The sequence below is a fragment of the Schistocerca nitens genome, chromosome 7 (genome assembly GCF_023898315.1).
Source record: "Schistocerca nitens isolate TAMUIC-IGC-003100 chromosome 7, iqSchNite1.1, whole genome shotgun sequence".
In the NCBI taxonomy this organism is placed as follows: domain Eukaryota; kingdom Metazoa; phylum Arthropoda; class Insecta; order Orthoptera; family Acrididae; genus Schistocerca; species Schistocerca nitens.
Window position 1 is genome coordinate 488,535,973 of NC_064620.1, and position 11,141 is coordinate 488,547,113.

An 11,141-nucleotide genomic window follows, 5' to 3' on the forward strand; every position below is an offset into this window, starting at 1 on the left:
TCTGAAGACTGTATCAACGATGGAAACACGTCTTGACATCAGAAGAAATAGGGTCCGAGTGAGGCAGGGCTCTTGGTGTGGGGGTTGTTTAACATATCGAGTTTAAGACAAGAACGAACGGCTGTACTGAGGGCTCCGTTTATCGTAGCCGACCTAACTGTGCTCATTCGCGCATTTTTGGGGGCTTACTTGAGCTAGGTTACCAGACATTGACTTCTAAGAGCCAGAACCGTTTGGCATCTCACTCGTGTATTCAAGCGCGAAGGACCGTTCGAACTTGGCACAAAGGATCACTTACAACAGAGAGAGCCATATTGTCGCAAAATACTAACTTTTGAATTCACTCCGATAATGGCCAGAAAATAATTATGGGCAATGTACTAGAGTATCAATACCGTTTACTTTTTTAATTCTCGTTCGTCTTCCCATTAATATCGTTGTAAGCCTCAAAGCGTTGTTAATCTCAAATGACCCTAATTCGCATGTGGCAATAACCACAGCAGTAGAGTGTGGCGTTGAAAAACACGGTAATGGACTGCCTTTATTAACCCCCGTGCAGGAACAGTAGTTGTGGAAATTATCAGGGAAATCTTAGAGATTTCAACTTCTCAGCTGTTAATTATAGAACCGACTCGTGAGGGTAACAGTTTAGATCTCCCAGTTACAAACAGGCCCGAACTTTACGACTCAGTTAACCTTGGAGCTCTGTTTACCTTTTTTACAAAGGTATTATTCGGGTTTATGTCAGTTGACATAAAAAATATTGCAAAAAACTTATAATAAAATACATGTTTGCACATTACAATATAACAATATGTTATTGAAAATAATTCTAATAATAATGACAGGATTGGTTCAAATGGCTCTGAACACTATGGGACGTAACTGCAGTGGTCATCAATCCCCTAGAACTTGGAACTACTTAAACCTAACTAACCTAAGGACATCACACACATCCATGCCCGAGGCAGGATTCTAACCTGCGACCGTAGCGGTCGCGCGGCTCCAGACTGTAGCGCCTAGAACCGCTCGGCCACTCCGGCCGGCTAATGACAGGATTCATCAGAACTTTATTACATAATAATGTACAGAATTTTATTTAAGAAAATTTCTTGGTTTAATACATTGGATAAACTTCGATCAACAGACTGGAAGAATTACAGTATTTTTCTTTTCAGGCATATTTGTTACTTTACTGATTGCAGACACATTTCACAGAGATGTCGAGAAAACCACAAATATGGAACATCAGTTTTCAGAGCACGCGATTATCTTAGAAAACATTATCTTTTATTTTCTAACGTTTATTCTCACTCGATGCAGTTTGGACCAGGTCGGTGAAACGTTTTTTTGAAAAAATGTTTATTATATTTTTCAGACAATATGTTTGTTTTGTTATCATTGCTATCTGGATACAGCTTACAGCGTGCATGTCTAGTAGATTTTCAGTTGCTGCCCGTTCAAAATTTTGAATGCACCTGGCCATTCTCAGTAAATTCTCTCGTTTAGGAAAATGCCTGCATCATGCAATGTTTTCTGCTGCCATTACTTTCTAAGCTTCTGTGCCTCTCAACATCTGACATGCTGTATTAGTTCATTTTGGAATACTGTACAAAATACTACTTCAAATTAACTTTTCTCGTCGCTTATGCTGATTGTTGCATACCTGGTATTTGCTGAGGTACTCTTCATGATATTCGAAGCTGATAGGCAGCGGTGTTGAACTGGTGAGTGCAACTGCCATCCTATATTTCCATTTGTAGAAAGAAAGTACTGCACATTATTTTTTACGATATGTGGACTGTCATCATTGTCATCAGAACACTTGTTTCCAGATGCATTGCTTCTTCTGTGATCGTCAGACTTCGAAAGTATTCCTTCTTTTGTTGAGAATTTTTCTAATTCTTTCAAATCAACATCAGTCAATGACCAAATTGCCATGGTGTCACATTCAGGCCGATGAGAAACAATAAAAATTCAAATAGTAGAAAAGTGCTAAAGTGGTAAAAGCTAGAAACTAGCACACTGTTGTAAATGGAAAACCTTTGTTGTTTGTTCAGATTAAGCTGGAACGATGAACATCATTATTACTGAACAGTGTACTAAAAAACTAAAAAAGATTTGACATTGTAGAAGTAATATTTGAGTCGGGTCATTATAACCCGCAACTAATACGACTGATGACCGAAATATGCAAAATATTTTTATACACGATTTGATTAAGCATTTTCAGACTATTCACCAACTTTTAGAAAGTAATCTTGCTATGTAAATAATGATAAATGAAATTTATACCCATTTCGGGTCATATAGACCCGAACAGAACAGTAGGATTAAGGTTGCACAAGTATCATAAGGCCATCACTGAATGAATGACTATGGGTGTAACGAAGCGTAGGAATTTAGTTCTGTCCGGTAAGTGCGTCGAGCAACAGATTTCAAATTACCTAATTAGTCATCATCACTCTATAATTTATGAGACTTAAAACGTTGAGTATACAAGCAGAAAGTCCATTGGTGTTAGACGAAACACCTTAGGCAGACACGTACTGTGCAGAGTAGTGATCAGTGAGAGAGATAAGTCGTGGTTCGACAGCCGTATTTAGAAGGTCGCTCAGAAAGCAAAGAGCGCTTCATCAGAAATTTATAGGTACCGAAAGCCTCAGATAAAAACAAAAACTGAACGATACCAAAATCAGCGGAAGGAAATCCATGTGTGGAACGTTCAACCAATTCAAAGCTAAAGTTCTAGCTACCGATCCGAAATAAAGTCATATGAGTGTTTGATCTTGTGTTAAATCTGTAAACGGATAAAAGCTACCCGTCCAGACGGTTATAATAATAGCGCAGAATCGGAGGATAATGCAATACCAAATACTAAATTCTTTTTTCTGGAATTATTTCAAGTACGAAGATTGTACTGCGGCTCATCCTTTTAATCGCCACACAAACGACAAGTAACACACACCGAAATAAATGAGAGGATAGCAAATGAACAAAAACTTGCTGAACAAGAGGAAAGGCGACTGGACGTAATGGGGTTCTGACTAGAGGATGAGGAAGAACTCGCTAACCCTAATTCAGTAGTCTGCCATCATTGACTGGGAAAATTCACTGGTCATTCCCGTTTTCAAGAAGAACTGTCCAAGAGACGCACAAAGCTATACCGAGGACGTAAGTTGAAAAATTGCTGAACGTATTACATGTTGGTGTGTTGTGGCTTTTGCGGAGACAGAAAATGTCGTACGTAGGACTCACCATGAATTCCACGACCATTGATCATGTGGAACACAGCACGCCCTTTCCGTCCGCGAGACTCAGAAGGCAGCAGATATCGATGTCTCGATTGATGCCGTATTCTTAGACTTTGGGAAGATATATAGTACTGTCCCGCACTGACGTCTAATGAATAAGGTACGAGCGTACGGAATGTCAGACGAGCTTTATAAATGGATAGAAGAGTTTCTAGCAGAATGGGGACATGCTATTCTTTACGGAGATAAATCATCAGACGTAAAAGTAAATTCAGTGGTCACAAAGTGAGTTTTGTAAAACCATTAGTGTTAAAACAAATGTCGTGTGACTAGGGCCTCCCGTCGGGTAGACCGTTCGTACAATACATATAAAAGACGCAGTTACTAACGTCGGAAGCTCCATAATGCTGTTCGCGGACGATGCTATTCTACACGAAGAAACCGCAGTGCTAGTAAATTGTAGCGAAATTCAGAAAGACCAACAGAGGATAGACATTTGATGTACGGATTTGCTGCTGACCGACAATGTAAACAAATGTAACAGACTGCGCACAAGTAAGTGGAAAAACCCGTTATTGTATGATTACGCGATTGCCGAACAATGTCTAAGAAGTAGTCACATCCATTAAATGTCTAGGAATTTGCGTACGATGTAAAGTGGAACAATCACATGAAACTAACTGTACGAAAGGAACATGCCAAACGGATTCAGTGCATGAATCCACAGGAAATGTAGTGTATCTACGAAGGCGTTAGCTTACCATATCGCCTCCTTCAAGCGTTACGTGATTATTGCTTGTCATGCTCCTCAGTGTGGAATCCTTAAAAAATGAGACTGAAAGAAAAGTAGAAAACAGATAACACCGCATTTCATTGCAGATTCAATAAACGCGAAATCGTCACAGAGTTGCTCATCCATCAGCAGACGCTGCATTAGAGGTATTGTGCACTACAATGTTGTTTGATTTCAAAATCTCAGGAGCGGATGTTCCTGGTAGCGTCATCAAATATACTGCTTCCCTCCCACTCATATCTTGCGAAAAGACCACGAAGCCAAAATTAGACACAATGGAACTCACATGGGGACTTCATAGCAATTTTTCTGCCATGCAGCATTCACAACTGGAAAAAGATAGGGGGGAAGGGGTGGTGGGGTAATGGCAGTGGTACACAAAATACTCTCCGCCACACACCATCATTTGGATACTGGAGTATATACCTAGCTGAAGAAATGAATAAAATTGTAGAAATCATAGACTCCCAAATTCTCCATTGGTACATCTTTAACGTAACTAAGAGTAAATAACCGCTTGGTAGTATTTCTACTCAGTGGAGTGCGTCACGCAAATAGTATTCGTGTGAACACACATACGTACTGTAGCTCCACAATTATATTGGAGTACAGTCAACGTGTAGGGTCCAACATTATATTTTGTAACTCTACTGCTGCTATGCATGGTTTTTTTTTTTTTAGTACGTTTTATCAGATGATGAGAAAACTGACACTCCGATGATGACGGCCTTGAATCTCGAAACACATCAGTGTTGTGTGAACATTTCTTTTAATAATGTTAAGTGCTAAACTGGCTGGGCTGAGCGACCTCTGCGATGGGAGGTGAAGCTAGCTTATTCGGGATTTACGGCTGTTCAACTACCAGGGCATGGCTGTAGTGGGGAGGTAGCAGGTGTCAAGCTGTTTGAATTAGTTCTTTATTCCATGCTGATTGCAGCAGTGGAGACGTAGCTGAAGAGACAGTCTATGGCTTCCATGACGCAGGTGGTTTGGCAAGCATGGAATGCTGGAGTCAGCAGCAGCCTGCCAGAATGGTGGTTCACTGCATATTACTCAGGTCGATAATGATGGCTGGCGAGATGCTGCGGTCAGGCCAGTAGAGATGGGCAAAACTGTTCTTTTCAGAGATTGGATCAGAACTGTTCACTCCCTGAAATGAATTAGCTCTTTTTCATGACTCACCACTCATTTACAATAGAAAATAAATGGAAGGCACATTGCCCTTTAAACTTGGTTTATTCCAGTACTATACCTGTATTTTGATCTTATTTGATCCTATTTTGAAGTAACACAGATAATGAGTAAGAATTTTGTATTGTTTATTGAAATTTCCACGATATGACAAAGTTTTTGATTATTGATTTATTTTGCACTATCGTGGTTTTTTGGGTGATCGGAAAATGTTGTAACTTGAGATTTACATTAACAATATATTTGGCTATAATGTATTAAAATTTCATTAACCTCATACAAATACATCGCAAGCCATATATTTTTAAAGTGAACGTTTCCTTCCGAAGACGCCTAAAATCGCAAAATCCGTACCAGAATAAGAAAAAAAAAATTTGACTGTAAAACGAAAGTGCTGCATATAGCCTTATGCAGAATAAAACAAGGAAAATATTGGTGTACCACATTTTGCGATACGTTTATCGGTTCGCTCGTAATTAAAGCGTAAATTCGAGTGTCCATAATAAAAATCCTATGGTAAGAGGAGTCATCAGGAACCTAATCTAATCAGTTTAAACAAATAAAAATAAAATAAAAACGATTGATGTATACATAACATAATAATGTAATATACATAGCGGTATTACTACGAAGAACAATATCCAGTGGGGACGAACTCCGATGCAGAGGCGCTGAGTCGAGCAGGTCGAGCCGCGAGCTGTATTACTGCATGAGCTGAGACCGCAGAGACCAGAGTGACACCTGAGTCGCTTTGCTCAACGCTCTGGCTAGAGTCGAGACGGTGGGGTGAGCGTTGAGCGGGCGAGTTCCGAGGGTGGGGGGGAGCGGTGAACTCACCCGCTCCGAGACAAATCGTCCGTTCCCTTGCGAGCAGGTTTTTGCAAGTAGTTCCTATGTTATCCGCTAGGTGGCTCTCTGTCCTGTTGCTCGCATCAACTGCCCAGAGGGCAGGACGTGCGACTGAAACGATCGCCGACAGAGTGCGATGCGAAGTTAAGCTGCGCCAGACACTGCACACGGCAGACGACGCACAGAGACGGCACGGCATACGTGAAACACAAAATCCAATGAGGCACTGCACAATGCAGGCAGCCAAGGTAGAAGCAGGGCAGAGGCCGGCGCTGGCTGTGTTGTGTGGTGTGCACTGTGCTCTGACCAGCAGAGGCGCTGCTGATATGCTCCGTCTCTCTCTCTCTCTCTCTCTCTCTCTCTCTCTCTCTCTCTCTGCCGTGGGAAACGTTTGGAGCTACCGTTCTTTTTTTCTGAATCACTGATTGTTCACTCCTTTGAAAGATTCAACTCTATGAATTAGTTCAAGAGCGGATCCTCCATCTCTACAGGCCAGTAGCAAAGTTACTGACATGGGGTGGCGGCAGCCGCAAGCGGAACACAGCAGAAAATGGCCATGGCTGTTGGCCTTATTTTGCAACTCAGTGGAGAACACACTGGGTCAGGTAAGGTCAAACACTGGCCTCTGACAATGGCGCGTGCCCATACTGGGAAATGGACAGTGTTTGGCTGCACGTGTTGATGACGCCTGGGGAAGTATATGGCCCAGTCTCGAATTCCGGTCTGCCAGGAAGGGGACCAGCAGTGGGTGCCTCATTAGTAGAAAGGCACCAAGTAGACAGAATTCAGACTCAGCCGAGGCAGTGGTCTGAAGCTTTTGATAGTAGAATCCAGCAGCAGCAGCTTGCTGGTGCATTGTGGCATGACTAACGTGGAGCTTGCCGCAACTAATGGCTGGTAATGACAGTAATTTGGGATAAGCCACGGCCTGAAGTTTGACCGTTGAGCAATCATGACATCAAGATCTAATTCATCCATCGTCTCACCAACTTCAGAGCCTTGGCAGTGATGTAAAGATGTCGCCAGATGTTCAAATGGTTCAAACGACTCTGAGCACTATGGGACTTAACATCTGAGGTCATCAGTCCCCTAGAACTTAGAACTACTTAAACCTAACTAACCTAAGGACATCACACACATCCATGCCCGAGGCAGGATTCGAACCAGCGACCGTAGCAATCGCGCGGTTCCGGACTGAAGCGCCTAGAACCGCTCGGCCACCGCGGTCGGCGCCAGATGTCCTTTCAGAAAGCCTGTCTGGTGACTTCTACATTGTCAGCTTGCAGAGTACTGGTTCATGCTTACTAAACTCGTATTCTTGCAATGTGGCACCTCACTACAGAAGTAGCCTGTTTTTAGGTCATTATGATGTCCTTTTGCTGAGTCATCACAAGACCAGTTTGCTTCACAGGGCACGACCGTGTGGAGCAACTGTGCTATTATGGCATAAGGATTAAATATTATAAAAGCTTCTTCGCATCTGTAGAATCCAGAATGATATTAAAACACCTATATTCACTACCATTCTCCATCAGAGACGGTACAATTTTCCTACGTTTGTAAAACCGCCGCAAAATGATTAGTTAAGGTTGATTTTTGAATCTAAGTGCGCATCTATCATGCAGCATGAATCAATAGTTAAGTGATTGGAGTAGTATTTGTATGAAACTGAGTTATTTATTCGCATACATTTCTGCAGTGTAGGAGCGTAAGAAATTACCAAAAAGTGTGAATCACTTCCATGTAATTTCAAGATGATGAAGAGAGGGCATTTTCTACCTTGCCGACATGATCGGGGCATCAGGGGCTGGAAGACTAGTTGAGGGTCTCGGTTCGGTCAAGAGTCGTTACCAGTTTATCCATCCGTTTTTGTGTTCTCATCTCGGTTTCAGTAATCAGGTTATTTAAGAAGGGCGGGTGATTGGCCCACCGCTTCCGATTGCCTTGGTGGGGCTGCCACCTTATCGCCCAAGCACTCACGATTTGCCAGATGTTCAGCATATGGCCTTGGCATTTCCTCCGCACCCCTATACATGGTTTAACCGAGAGCATCGGTTATGTGCGGAAAATGGGAAGGAAAAGAAAAAGGATGGGCTAGGGATGGGGAAAGGATAGGAGACAGGTTTTCGATAGGTCGTTGAGGGACACACTTGGTCTGGCTCCCCCCCCCCCCCCCCCCTTCTGCCTGCCCAGCATGGGTGATGCTGCTGGTAGCTACGCTACCGCCGGTATAGCCCTCCGGATCCAGAGCACGTAAACCTCCTCATCCGCACGGACAGTGCGGTGTCCTGTGAGGAGGAGTTGAGGGTGAGAAGAGATGAATGGACACATAGGTGATTGGAATAGTCATGTGTAAAAAGTGGCCCACTCCTCTTAACCCACTTCTCTTACTAAACAACAAATAGCGTTATTTTTGGGCCTTCTATTGGGAGATTGGTACGATTACACTCTACACGCTTGTGAGCCCACGTCTTCATCTGCGTAACTACTGCAAACTGAGTATAGCTGAAACTGCTTACTGTAGTCCACAATTCTTATCATCGCTGCCCCCCTCTATCCCACTCATGCACGTACACTTCCACAAACTGCGAAATAGGTGATTCCCTCTTGCCTCGTGATGTCCTGTATCAATTGATGGCACTATTTAGTCACGTTGAGCCATAAATTTCTTTTTTCCCCATTTAGATTCATTACCTCTTATCCAATCTATCCTTCTAATCTTCGCATTCTTCTGAAGCACAATATTTTGAAAGCTTAAATTCCCTTCATGTCTGTATTGTTTACCATCCACCTCAGTCCAAGGTTACAAACTAGACAAATACTTTTAAAAACGCCTTCCTAACTGCCAATTTTATATTCGATGTTAATAGTATCTTTTTTTTCAGAAGTGCTTTTCTTCCTATTGCTAGTCTACATTTTATGCATTCTCTACTTCGGCCATTGTCAGTTATTTTGCTGTCCTATAGCAAAACCTGTCTCTTGCTTTTAGTGCCTCATTTCCTGACATAATTCCTTAATCTTTCATTCGACTTCGTTCCATGACATTTGTTTTACTTTTGTTCAAAAGAGTTTAAAAGGCTATGAGCACTATGGGATTTAACATCTGAGGTCATCAGTCCCCTAGAACTTAGAACTACTTATACCTAGCTAACCTAAGGATATCACACACACATCTACGCCGGAGGCAGGATTCGAACCTGCGACCTAAGCTGTAGCGCGGTTCCAGACTGAAGCGTCTAGAACCGCTCGGCCAAAGCAGCCGGCTTACTTTTGTTGATTGTTATACTATGACCTGTTTTGAAGACACTATCCATTTGGTTCAGATGACCTTCCAAGTTCTTTCTCCTGTCTCACAGAATTACGTAATCGGCACTCCTGAATAATGAGATATAGTTCAGTCTCAATCCCCTTTCAATCTATCTTTCTCTTTGATGTCCTCTAACTGCTGTCTAGTTCCTGTAGAAGTCCTAGGTAACTTTCCACCGCTTATCTAGAAATGATGTGTACCACAGTAAACAGTTATTTCATCTCTCTTAAATGTGGTGTGAATTTTATGTTACTAGTATAACATTACTTTGATGTTGTTGTTTTCACGTTCCAGGACACTAGATTATTCTGAAAGTAAAGATGTTATGTTACACCAACGAATCTGGTGAAGTGTGTAAATTTTCAACAAAAAAATTGAAAATTACACCAAATAAAGAATTCAAGATGGTGATATGTTAACAGCAAGACATTTAGCGCCCACATTGAAAGCTTTTATGGTAGTACTATGGTTAAAAATGGTGAAACTGAAAATGCAATAGAAATTAATTCATAATAATTCCGTGCAGAAAACCATACATTTACACATTCGCTCAACCTCTCTCACACGATAAAGAAGCGAAATTCAATGAAATTTTCTAAATGTGCACAAAATTTGGATGTGGCTGGCTGACTACTGGACGAAAACCCGGAGCGCCAGTCACTCCAAAGCACACCAAAACTTTCGCGAGCCAGAGGAGAAGGCCGAAGCTAAACTTGTAAGTAGGCTGTTTAGGTTTTTATGTTGGTAACGCCACGAAGCGCCCTGTATGAAAATCACTGGCTGTGCTGTGTGCAGTCTGTGGCTGGTTGGCATTGTTGGAATATTCGGTATTGTAGTGTTGGGCAGTTGGATGTGAACAGCGCATAGCGTTGCTCAGTTGGAAGCGAGCCGCCAGCAGTGGTGGATGTGGGGAGAGAGATGGCGGAGTTTTGAGAGCGGATGATCTGGACGTGTGTCCATCAGAGACATTAAATTTGTAATACTGGATGTCATGAACTGATATATATATATATATATATATATATATATATATATATATATATATATATATATATATATATATATTAATGACTTTTGAACGCTATTAAGGTAAATACATTGTTTGTTCTCTATCAAAATCTTTCATTTGCTAACTATGCCTATCAGTAGTTAGTGCCTTCTGTAGTTAGAATCTCTTATTTAGCTGGCAGTATTGGCGCTCACTGTATTGCAGTAGTTCGAATAACGAAGATTTTTGTGCGGTAAGTGATTCGTGAAAGGTGTAGGTTATTGTTAGTCAGGGCCATTCTTTTGTACGGATTATTGAAAGTCAGATTGCGTTGCTCTAAAAATATTGTGTGTCAGTTTAGTGTTGATCAGAATAAGTAAAGAGAGAAATGTCTGAGTACGTTCAGTTTTGCTCAGCTGTTCGAAAATCAAATAAGGTAAGAGGTTTATCAGCACAGTAATTCATTAATATTTCGAAGGGGACGTTTCAAACTTGCTTCTGCCTTCTCATCAAAATATAGAATTCACTCGTTTAAGATGTGGCGTTGAGTCATTTGAGCGCCCACGCAACATAATATTTTTATGAAGCCACGACAATCCTCACCCATTTCCGCTGGTTCCTGCACACTTCCTCTGTCCTGGAACAAGAATCACTTGTTATTTGGCACTTAATTGTATTTCTCCAGTGATCGAACGTTGCTTATTGGTGAACTCTTAATATATGTAATTCTGCAGGCTGAAGATTTTAACTTCAGTAACT